The sequence below is a fragment of the Dipodomys merriami genome, unplaced genomic scaffold (assembly GCF_024711535.1).
Source record: "Dipodomys merriami isolate MVZ:Mamm:240054 unplaced genomic scaffold, mDipMer1.0.p SCAF_9, whole genome shotgun sequence".
NCBI classification, from domain to species: Eukaryota; Metazoa; Chordata; class Mammalia; order Rodentia; family Heteromyidae; genus Dipodomys; species Dipodomys merriami.
This window is the reverse complement of record NW_027206512.1, coordinates 29514775-29527894: the sequence shown is the minus strand read 5'-3', so window position 1 is coordinate 29527894 and position 13120 is coordinate 29514775.

The following is a 13120-nucleotide window of genomic DNA, read 5'->3' as shown; positions in this document are numbered from 1 at the left end:
GTCTAGGACAAGCAGAAGAGATCAAAAGCTATGTACATATGACCATGTAGGATGATGTTAAGTGAAATGAACCCCAAGACTGGGACACAAGTGTTTTGGTTTTTTTTTTGCTATTGTTTCTAACGTATTTATAATGTACCATGTGATTTTTTTTGTCTGTATGTTCCTCCCCAACATTATAACCCCTGTTTTCATTGTCTTTGATTTCTGGGCCCTGCATCTTGTATATACACTTCTCTAGCTTGGGGAGGGGAAAGGATAAAACAAAATGCTTAAATAGGGATACAAGTTGACCCATTGTAACAATGAGATATAGAAGACACTATGTTGAAAAATGAATTTTACAACTCAGGTTCAGGGGAAGTGGGGAAAGGGGTAGTGTAATTGTGGAGGTGGGAGGGAAGGGAGGGTAGGGAAAAACAAAACAGGAGGTAACAATGCTTTATAGGAAATGTATTTTTTTTCCTTACTCATGTAACTATAACCCCTTTGTACAGTATTTTTACAATAAAAAACCTATTTAAAAAAAGGAAGAATTGGAGATAGTCAACTGGAAATACAGATGGTCATAGTCATAGGGTGGATATCTTGAATTTATGAATTAGAATGGTTAGAGTTCTTACTAGTAATCAAAATCAGAAAAGGACACTACTAGTGCATTAGTCATATGGTGAACAAGATCACTTAAATTCAGGAAAGTAAGGTAAGCCATGGTCTGTATAGAAGTTCACTTTTATTTTTATTTATTTTTTCTTTGTTTATCTAATGTGCTCAGTTCTCATAACTTCCCAAGGTATTTTCTCCATGTGTGTGAAATATATCCTTCAATTGAGTACTATACTTGGAAAACAGTTTATGCACAAATATTTTTAATTTATAAAAATATTTCTGTTCTACAGATATTCAATTTTATTACTTTTACATTCAAAATGTCTTAAGATTTGCTATTTTATTGCTTACCAGAGAAATTCACTGTTTCTGGAGGCTTCACAATACACCTTTGGTTTACATAACCATGGATAATTTTATCAATCCAATATTATACACCTCAATTCCTTTCAGCTATTTTAAAAATCAGTTATCAGAGAATTTTTTGATTATCTCCTCTGCTCCTGTCTGAGTATTATCTGATATAATGTCACAGAGATGTACTCATAATGACAATTTGAGCTATTATATATTACTAGTTGTTGTCTCATTAATTTCCAAAATAGCTCTATTGGTTTACAGCTTGCCAAGAGTACATGGCTCCAATACATTGTTATAATTCCTTAAAGCATCAGATTTTTCACCTCCCTGCTATTTTATTTTCACAAGTAATCATAAACTTTTGGATAACTTGTGGAATAATTAAATTGCTCTCTTAACAATATCAATGTCACTTATACACTTTCGATTTAGCAATCTAATTTATTTATTTATAGTTATGCAATCTCATAAAGCTATTATTAAAAATTACACTAATTCCATTGTTGGTAGAATCACTACTTAATTTGCATTCTTGATTCCATGGCACTTTTAATTCATCTTCTCACGAATACTTTGATGAATATCTTTGTATTTATATTTCCTTTCTATTTTTGTTTCCTTCAGGGAGACAATTATAGAATTTTACTTTTTTCTCACATTGCTAAGAATCTTGGGCACATGTGTACACATTAAGAGTTGTTGCATTAATTTACATTGACATATTCAGTGTTTGGAGTGTTTGCCCGTTTTACTAAGTTGATATATTTAGAAGAAGAAATAGTGATAACAGCATTTCAAGGTTGCTGAAGCTCTTAGCGAGTTGTTGGGCAGCTTTTGTTTTCATGATACCCAAGTGGAATATTATTTTCTGCAAATATCCTAAAATATTCCACTAAAAATATTTTAGGAAACCTGTCTGCTTTGTCTGTCCTGTAAAGAAGATGCATTTTTAATTTTAATTAAAACAATATTTTCTGCTCTCCCTTCTTTCCTTCTCTCTCATTCCTTTTCCCTCTCCCTGTGTCTTTGCCTCTCTGTCTCTCTTTCTATCTCTACTTCTGTCTCTCTGTCTCTGTGTCTCTTTCTCATTCTCCTTTTCTCTCCCCCTTCCTTTCGTTGTTTGTCAGAATTAGTTTGAACTAAGAAAGTAATGTACTATAAGCTTTTTTTTTTTGTCGGTCCTGGGGCTTGAACTCTGGGTCTAGGCACTGTCCCTCAGCTTTTCAGCTCAAGGCTAGTGCTCTACCACTTGAGTTACTGCGCCGCTTCCGATTTTCTGGTGGTTTATTGGAGATATTTCCTGCCCGGGCTGGCTTTGAACCGCCATCCTCAGATCTCAGCCTCCTGAGTAGCTAGGATTACAGGCGTGAGCCACCGGCGCCTGGCAGTAATGTACTATAAACCTACTTGTTCCTACCTGGTGCTTTATCACTTCAGCCTACCATTTTGCTGCTTAATTGGATGTGGAGTCTCATGGACTTTTCTGAGCCACTGACACGCAGCTCAAATGAAGGGTGAAACAATGCAACAGAGATACTCACAAGACAATATGTTGTAAGTGAACTTTACAATTTGGGGAGGAGGGAATTCGGGGGAGGCAGAAAAGCGGGAGAAGAACAAGGGAGTGGGTAACAATACTCAACAAGAAATGTACTTGTTACCTTACGTTTGTAACTGTAACCCCTCTGTACATCACTTTGACCATAATTTTTTTTAAAGGAGAATCATGTTTATTGAAGAATCTACTGAGCTAATCAGAAGACAGAATATTGGCCACTGAGGCCTGGAAGCTTGAGTTAGGGAGAGAGTCAGCTCAGCAAGAAAATACAGGAGGACATCGCCTCTATACAGGACATCAGAGGGGCCGTATTAAACTTTCTTTATAGTCTTAAAACAGATAAAGCTAATTTCCTCTTAACGTTTATGGATAATTTAACTTTTATTCTTTCAATGTGAAAGTTTGGAAATTGTGTTTTGTGCTACTGAATTTACAAAGATAGGTTTGTCAGATACACACCTTATATTAGCTTAATTAGCAATAGCTAATGATTAAAACTTATAAGATGATGCTAGAGAAATTTAATTATTATTGCTATTATTTACTTTTGGTCAGGACTACTTATCAATTTTAATTTGACTTTGAATTTTTTAAAGTTTTAAACCCAGATGCTATTTCCCACTTGATTTCAATTGTTAAGATTAGATAATCCTCCTCCCCCCCACCCCCAACACATACCAGGCATCTTGAAAGTTTGAGAAATTTCTTACCTGGGTAATTTTCTTGAAAATTATGATAAATAGCTGGCCTTAAAGTATTCACTAAGTTTTATTTAAAAAAAGCAAAATACCAAAAAGAGGCAAAATTTAATTTTGAAAAAAAATCCAGAAAATTGTGGTTTTTATGGCATGATTAAAAATATTTGAAATTAGTATTTACTGAGAATACTGTGTTGTTAAATTATTCTATTTGAATTCAAAAACTTATGATACATTTTACTATGATAAATTTTAGCTAAAAATGAAAATATTTGTTCAAAGACTACTTTTGGTAGAAATATAACTTAAATGAAGGAGATTTATGCTCCACATGAAACTACATACAATATATCATTTTGTACCATATTTGAAGAAGCTGCCACAAAACACCTGTCTTGAGATACAGAAATTGATGAATGACTTCAACCATTCTACTAATTCTAATTTGTAGAGTTCAGCAATGTTTCTGATTACACAGATGAATTCTCATGTGCATTTTGCATAATTATGGAAAAAATGTTACAAACCAAGTAATTGATATTATAAATGTAAATACACTTGTATACAATTTTTGTATACTTTGGAAAAACATAAGTATGTATGTTTACATATATCCATTAGTATAATACAATACTTATTTTCACACCTCAAAATTGGTGCCTTTCTCAGTAAAACTGACACTTGAAGTTGTTATTTACATTGAAATCTATGAAATTTATCCTTTTCAAAATATTTAATATTTGTTTATAATGATACTGTCTATAATGTATACTGTGCTTTTAAATTGAAAATAGGACCAAAAATTCTGTTTCAAGGCTACAGAATTAATTTTTCCTAAATGTAAAGATGAACTATTATAAAAATTTACTCATCAATTCAATTATAAAACAGTTTTGTAAATTGGAAACCATTTAATATAGCATATTTTCTGGAAATAAAATGAATATTTTAGTACCTATGCTGATATATTAATTTTTCCCAATGCAAAGTAAAGTTGATATGAATATTATCCTTGTGTTTTATAACTATAGAGGTTCTAGTCATACACAACATGACATACTGCCATGTACATGAAAATACCCCCGTACATTTATAGACAGTTGAATTTTTCTGTTGCTTAGTAGTACCAAAGTCATCATGACATCCAATCACGATGCATTGCTTTTGTATATATGTTGAAGTTCATGAACAAATTCTACTAGTTTTATAAAAGCACACACAGCAGGATAGGTAGGTAGATAGATGATATTGATAGTAAATCAATAACACAGTTTGCTTATACATATCACATATAATGAAACCTAGTATGGAATGTTTGCAAAGGAAAATTAATGAGTATTATTAGTATTTCCTCATTTTACTTACTATCATTATTTTAGATTGTATTCAGAGTGTATTTCAGAATATATTTACACTTCAGAGTGTATTTTAGAGTATATTTACACTTTAAGAAGTATGTGTAAGCAAGATAGGTACTTCGAGACACATTCCAAAAGCCTTAGTTGTCAGATGATATTGTTTGTGATGAGTTTTTAGCCTGACAAGATACTGAGGAAGAAGGCAATGTTATTGATGTTCTTCTCATCAAAAAGGACCAAGGCATGTTTGTATCTCAGTATTTAACTAAGAGTCTAAAAAGATTTTTAAAATTAATAAATAGTAATAAAAACTATCTGATAAGTTCCTAGCACAGAGGCTAGGTTTTCCTTTTACACTGTGCATTCTCTGTACCTTTTTCTGTGTTTAGACACATTAATGTAAGAAGTTCCTTGCTATTGTGATACATTTGTCTATCACAGGAGATACATGTTAAACATAGTTAGCCTGAGAGTCATACCCTAGGCCTTGTAACCCAGGTGTACAGCAGGCTGAAACATTTAGGTTTATGTAAATTCACTATATATATTTTTACAATAGAACAAATTTGCCTAATTATGCACTTTGTCACAGTGTATCCCTATCAGTAAGCAATGTATGACTGTATATGAGATACTTTTTCTCCAACTCAGATTCAATGTGTAATCCCATAAATCCTATTTAAACTCTGCTTCTCTATTTACTTCTTTTAAAGAATCAAACATGGAATTCAAACTTAGGTCAGTTACTAACCCTGGTAACAGTAAGCAGTTTGTCTACTTGTATTTATTTTTAAATGAAAGTCTTAATTCCTAATTTTTGCTCCCTCCTTCTCTCTCTCTGGAGAGAGAGAAAGAGGAAATACTAATAATGCTCATTAATTTTCCTTTTTAAACATTCCATAGAAGCTTGAACTAATATATGCATATATCATCTATCTATGGAGGGATAGATAGATAGATAGATAGATAGATAGATAGATAGATAGACAGAAAAATAGATGATAGATAGATTTTTGCTCAAGGATAGCATTCTACCTCTTGAACTATAGCTACTTTTTTGGCTTTCTCTGTTTATTTGGTACTGAGGAATTGAACCTAGAGCCTCACACATGCTAGGCAAGCAGAACCCTCTATTTATAGGTTTTAAACTTCACTTTCTATGAAGAAATAACTAGATGGCATTGTACTGCCTGATAATATTTTAAAAATGATATGCATTTTACAAAGTAGAAGTTTTTTGATACTTTCAAAATTTCATGATCATGGATACTAATTTATTTCATTTTATTTTTTCTGCATTTCCTTCCAAAACCATGAGAAATATGTTTTTTTAATTGTGAAAATACTGTACAGAGGGGTTACAATTACATGGGCAAGATAATGCGTACATTTCTTATCAAGCACCATAGCCCCCTCCTTTGTTTCCCCTTCCCAATCCTTCCCATCCTCTCCCCTCCTCTACCCAGTCCTCCTCCCCACCCCCCACCAAAGTTGTAAAGTTCATTTTCGACATAAGACTTGTACATCTCATTGTTGCAATGGGTCTACCTGTATCCCTAATTAAACGATTTGTTTTTATTTTCCCCTCCACAAATTATACCAACATCAAATACAGTGAAAGCAGGGGTTATACCGTGGGAGAGGGACATACAAAGCAATAAATGAATAATCTTATAAATGTGTTAGAAACAATCTCATGAAAGAAAAAAAAACATTTGAATACATATCTTAGGGTTCATTTCCCTAACATCAACTTATCTGACCTTTTCTGCTTGACTCAGACATATACTAGTTATTGCAAATAAAGGAAACCATGGGATCTATGTTTCTTTGGGCCTGGCTTACTTCACTTAATATAATTTTTTCCAAGTCTTTCCATTTCCTAACAAATGGGGCAATGTCATTCTTTCTGATGGAGGCATAGAATTCCATTGTGTATATATACCACATTTTATTGATCCATTCATCTACTGAGGGGCATCTGGGTTGGTTCCATATCTTAGCTATGGTAAATAATGCTGCAATAAACATAGTAGTTCTGGTAGCTTTAGTGTGGTCTTAATTTATTTTCTTTTTCTTTTTCTTTTTTTTTTTTGGTTATGGAAGTCCTGAGGTTCCAATTAAAGTTTTTATACTTGCTGAACCTCTTGAGATATGTACTCTCCTTAATTTGGACTTTATCAGGATCAATTATTTGATTCTTCCAAAGTAGCTAAAATGATAGGTGCATGCCATCATGTCCAGCACTTATTTTTTGTTTATTTGCTTACTTGCTTGAAATCAGGGTTTGGCCATAGTCCCTGAGCTCTTTTGCTAAACTCTAGCACTCTATCACATTGAGCCAAAATTCCATTTCTGGCTTTTGAGTGGTTAATTGGAGATAGGAGTCTCACAGACTTTTCTGCCTAGGCTGGATTTGAACCATGATCCTCAGATCTCAACTGCCAGTGTAGCTAGGATTACAGGTGGGAGCTAACCACATCTGGCAACACTTAATGGTGAATACATTTTTAATCACACAAATTTATTCCAAGGAAAGGAGAAGAAGATTTATTCCTGATGTGTAGAATTATGGCTGACAGCAACATTATATGATAATTTTCTCCTTATTCTGATCAGTGTATTAGAGAATATTGCCTATTTATTCCTTAATAGATCTACAGGATGATTGCATCTTTGATAGATTTCCTTTCCTTTTTTTCACTTCAGATGACATTTGTGGATATAAAATTTCAATTGAGAAATAATATAATGCATCATTTTTGAATTTGAAAAAATATATTTTATATGATTTTTCAATTGCAATGATTTTCAATTATGTTTTTCTCAATTAGTATTTCCATTTTCCAACACATTTTAAAAAGAAATGATTGCATTTACATAATAAGTATTTTCTTCTTAGAAGTATATCAAATACAGATGAGAGATAACCTGATATTATGTGCTCAGAATACGATTCTCATATTATTAGGAAAAATAATCTACTTGGTAAAAGAAAATGAATTAAATTCCATCTTTGACTTAAATCACATAATCTGAATAGCTGCGTGAGTAAATGAATAACGCAAGTTGCTAATACACACATATACATACATGTATATGTGTGCATGTATGTATTAACTCCAAAGAACAAAAATGATTGTAATGTCTCTACTAACTCAGCTGTGCCCTTATTATCCATAAATATTCCCAGGTTTCCTTTACAGCATGGATGCATCCTAGTCCATGAACAAGAATCTAGAATTGGAATCAAGGAAGCAAATGACTATAACCTGAAATCTCTGCAGGTATGGACTGAAATAAATAATGCCTTTCTTTAAGTTATCAGGCCAGATATTTAGTAACATAATTATTATAAAGTGAGTTCTTTCACATTTTGATTAAAAAATACCATTGTGGAAAAGAAATTAACTGATTATACAATTTCATATATAAAATGAGGTTTCCTAATTAAGTACATTGCTTCAATTACCAGAAAGTAACCATTTTAATATTAAAGTTATTAATGGCTTTAGAGACTTCTTTTTAAACATTGTCTATTTAGCATGCAAGCACACACAATTGGGTAATTGTTTGCAAGAATACAATGTGAATAAATTAATCCTAATTTTTTTTGTTTTCTTGTTTTGTGTTTTTGATTATTTGTGTTACAGGGAGTTGTATTAGGCATTTGCATTCAAGGTTTTGCTTTTTTTAGGCTGGTGAAATTCTGGTGCACCACATATTCAGCCTTTTTTCTCACTTTTTGGTAGGTTCTCATTTCTGACCTAGACAAGTAACTGAGCTGTAATCTGTCTACCTTAGGTATCCATTGTCACTGAGATCAGAGTCTCGATGTCCAGCTTCCTTTGGTGAAGATGGTATAAGTTGTTCTACTTTTTGTGAGGGCTGGCCTCAGGATCTCTGCCTCCAATATAGCTTGGGGAGACAAATGTGTTCTAAACTCATCTCTGGGTTGAGAAGTAATTTCATAATGTTTTTTGCCTCACACCACCATTGTCTCATTCTTGGACTATCACATACCTAGGAATGCAAGTATAAACCAAGGAAATGCAATTTAATCAACGTTTATTTTAACATAAATATCAAGAAATGTGGTCTTTATATCTTTTTTCTGCACATAAGCTGTCTTTAATAACATAATAATAGAAAATGCTTATTTTTAGTCAAAAAACCAATAAACATCTATTGATTATTTTCTTCTAGTATCTATATTTTAGTTGATCCAAAAACAAAGATGTTTTTAATGTATTCATTGTTGAAGTTTAGGAGCTACAACAGAGTATGGTCCTTTTTTCTTTCTCCTCCTTCTGTTCTTTCTCCTTCTCCTCCTTCTTCCTCCTCCCTCTCCTTTACACTTTCCTGAATATTATACCTGTTTGTATTATCACTTTATATTAGATGAACTGTCTACTGCACCACTTTACTGAGTTGCATATTTCAAAAAAGTAGAATTGTTAATGATGCTGAAAAATATTATTTGTATATCCAGTATATTTTTACACTTCTCTCTAGTAGGAGCAATAGATATAAAATAGAAGACATATGGATTTTAGTTTATTTATAATTTCCAGAATCTAACAGGGAGTTAAAGTATAAAGTGTTATAAAGTAATGTCACTGAATTTGATTATATATTATGCTTAGTGTATAATGTATGTGTATATAATCATATTAAATAAGTATATTAAACCCTTACATTATAGCTTAATGTTAAGTTCGGGTAATATAAATTTTTAAATAAATATTATAATATATACAATATAGTGGATTGTCTGTGGTCCTTTAAGAACAACTGTGCATAGTAACTTAGCTACTGGCTGTTTAGAAAACAACATTGAATCAAAAGAAGTGTTCTAAGTTATATTGTTTTCCTGACATGCTTGAAATATGTTTTTTACACTTAGAAAAGCATGAAGTCAAGGACTAAGGAATGACTGGTCTTAGTCTGACAAATTGAAAGCATACATACCTCCAGAAAATAAGTGGACTGACACCCACAAGTTCAGGTGCCTGAGTAACTGAGTCTCAAATAATGAAATGGCCAAATGCAAAACCATTTTCCTTATAATTAATGGCAAATATTATCTCATCAAAAGCATATGTAGTTTCAACAGATTGACAATTCACAATCCATATATATCCCCTCTGGACATCCAGCATAAATGAATAATTGGAGAGTGTTGAAGTTTCTAATAAAAGAACTACAAAATATATTAAGACCTGTGCGTGAGAGTAATCACTTTTTTGAAAACACCGAAAATGTTACAGAAAATTTAGTATTAGAACCTCAGTACACTTCTCTGGGCAGAGAAGGGGGAATAAATACTTATCAAGGTATTTTCTTAGTGTCAACAATCCTTGATAATGGGTTGTCAAAACCCATAAAGAAATAATTCTGGGTCGGAGTTCAAGCCCAGTACTAACACAATTGTCTTCCAAAGTTTTAGTAGTAAAAATATATGTGACTGAGGTATTAGAAACTTCACCTCTATTGTGCATATGGAAAGTATGATAGGGCATTCAAATGGGCATTTTGATTATTAGGTGTAGTTGTTAGTAATGTTGTTTAGGCACTATGTCACATTTAGTAGAAGTTTTTTTTTTTTAAGAAAAAAGTATAAGATATTTAAATACAATAGCTTTGATCTTATTTCCATTTATTTGCATATCTGTCAACACAGCCAACAATCTCATTTTTCTCTTTTTACAGTTCTATGTTTTTATGTATTATTTCTAATTTACATATCTTGGAAAGTGGGCAATGAGTAATGATATTCAATCTAGGAAATGTCATTATCATTATAAATGTAATGGAATATTGATAAATATTTTACATGTGTGATCAATATCTGTCACAATGAGAACAATTCATTCTATCTAAAAATAATACAATGCTACTCAAGACAAAAATCTACATATTTCATTTTAAATTACATTAGTTTACAGGGAAGAAGTGTTTTATTTGTAAACATTGTTTTTTATGTAGTAAAAGTAAATTGTTCTTGCTTTTTAAAAAATTATGTTGGTTTATTTTAATCCCTCAAGTACTTCCTTTCATATTTTTTCACTGTAAATAAAAAGACCACATGTGTGTATACATACATGTATATACATATACATACACTATATACATATATATGTATATAATATATAAACATTTTCTAGATCCATTCATCTAGAGAGGAGCATCTGGGTTGGTTCCATATCTTAGTTATGGTAAATAATGCTGCAATAAATATAGCTGTGCTGGTAGCTTTAGTGTAGCCTTGCTTGTATTCATTTGGGTAAATGCCCAAAAGTGAGATTGCTGCGACATATGGGAGCTCTAAATGGAGTCTTTTTGTGTGTGTGTGGGAGGGGGGGGGTCCGGTCATGGGGCCTGAACTCGGCCTGGGCTCTGTACCTCAGCTCTTCAGCTCAAGACTAGCACTCTACCACTTGAGCCACAGCACCACTTCCGGCTTATTTCTTTTTGCTTATGTGGTGCTGAGAAATCGAATCCAGGACCTCATGCATGCAAGGCAAGCGCTCTACCACTGAGCCACCTTCCCAGCCTTATGTAGAGTCTTTTGAGGAACCTCCATACTGCTTTCCAAAGTGGTTGAACATGTTCACACTCACTCCAACAATGCAGTAGAGTTCCCTTTTGGCCACATCTCCTCCAGCATCTGTTGTTATTAGATTTCTGATTCTAGCCATTCTAACTGGGATAAGGTGGAATTTCAATGTTGTTTGGATTTGCATTTCTTTTATGGCTAAGGAGGTTGAGCATTTCTTCATGTGTCTATTGAGCGTTCTTATTTCCTTTTCGGAGAAACTTCTCTTTAAGTCTTTAGCCCACTTATTTATTGGGCAGTTGTTTCTTTGAGGATTTGTTGTGGGGTATTTAATTTTTTGAGTTCTAAGTATATTTTGGATATGAGATCCTTGTCTGTTGTATGGCTAGTGAAGATCTCCCAATCTGTGGACCTTCTTTTAAAATACCTAGGAATTAACTAAACAAGTGAAGGACCTCTATAATGAAAACATTAAAAACCTAAAAAAGGAAATTAAAGCAGAATTTAGGAAGTGGAGAAACCTCCCTGGATCATGGATTGGGAGGATTAACAATGTGAAAATGGCATTGCTTCTAAAGGCTATGTACAAATTCAATGTGAAACCTATAAATATTCGAACCTCATTCTTCAATGAAATAGAAGAAGCAATCCAAAAATTCATATGGAACAATAAAAGACCCTGAAGAGCAAAAAGAATCTTTAGTAGAAAAAAACAGTGCTGGAGGAATATCAATACCAAATTTTAAACTCTACTACAAAGCCATAGTAATCAAAACTGCTTGATATTGGCAGAAGAACAGACCTGAGGACCAATGGAATAGAACTGAAGACCCAGAAATAAACCCACAGACATATAGCCATCTAATCTTCAACAAGGGAGTTAAAAAATAGAATGGAAGAAAGACAGCCTCTAAATGGTGCTGGTAAAATTGTTTTGACACCTTTAGAAAGCTAAAGCTACATCCTTATGTATCACCCTGCACCGTAATCAAGTCCAAATGCATCGAAGACCTAGAAGTCAAAGCAGACACTCTGAAAAAAATTACAGGAAGGAATAGGAGAAACTCTAGGGCTCCTTGGCACAGGTTGAAATTTTCTTAATAAAGACCCAGAAACACAACAAATCAAAGAAAGGCTGGACAAATGGGATTACATGAAACTGTAGAGCTTCTGCATGGCCAAGGACATAGCTAGCAAGATCAATGGAGTATACTTTTGGAAATTATTAGGAACTGTTTGGGAGGTGGCTGAAATAAAATTCTACTTTAGTGTGGTAGGATAGGAGAAGATATGAACAATTTTTACAGAAAAAACAATAATAATTAGATAGATCCCATGGTTTCCCTCATTTGTAATAATTTGTATGTCTAGGATTGTCCTTGCAAGTGAGCACAATAGCTCAACAGCTATGTACATATGACCATTTGAGGTGATGCTAAGCAAAATGAACTCCAAGATATGGTAACAAGAGGCTTCTCTTTGGTGTTTTTTTTCTAATGTACTATGTGATTCTTTTTTTTCTTTTGTGGTTTCCCCCCTTTATGATTTATCCCTTTTGTTACTATATTGATTTTGGTACCCTGGGTATTGTGTGTATGTTTACCTGAATTAGGGAAGAGAAGGGGAACAACAAAATGGTGAGAAAAAAGGGTGAACCAATGCAAACGTGATACTCACAAGACAATATGTTGGAAATGAACTGTACAACTTGTCTGGGGGAGAGGGGGAGATTAATGAGGGAGAAGTAAACAAGTTCAAGAAATGTACTCACTACCTTACATATTTAACTGTAACCCCTCTGTATATCACCTTCACAATAAAATACAATTAAAATATTAGTTAGAATATGTGACAAAACCTTTTGCTACTATGTACATTTAATACATTAGTGAAAATAACAAAAAATAAAATTATCTTCCTTGTCTTGTTATTTCTAAGAGTAAACACTTACATGTAATAGTAAAAAAGGAATTCCTAA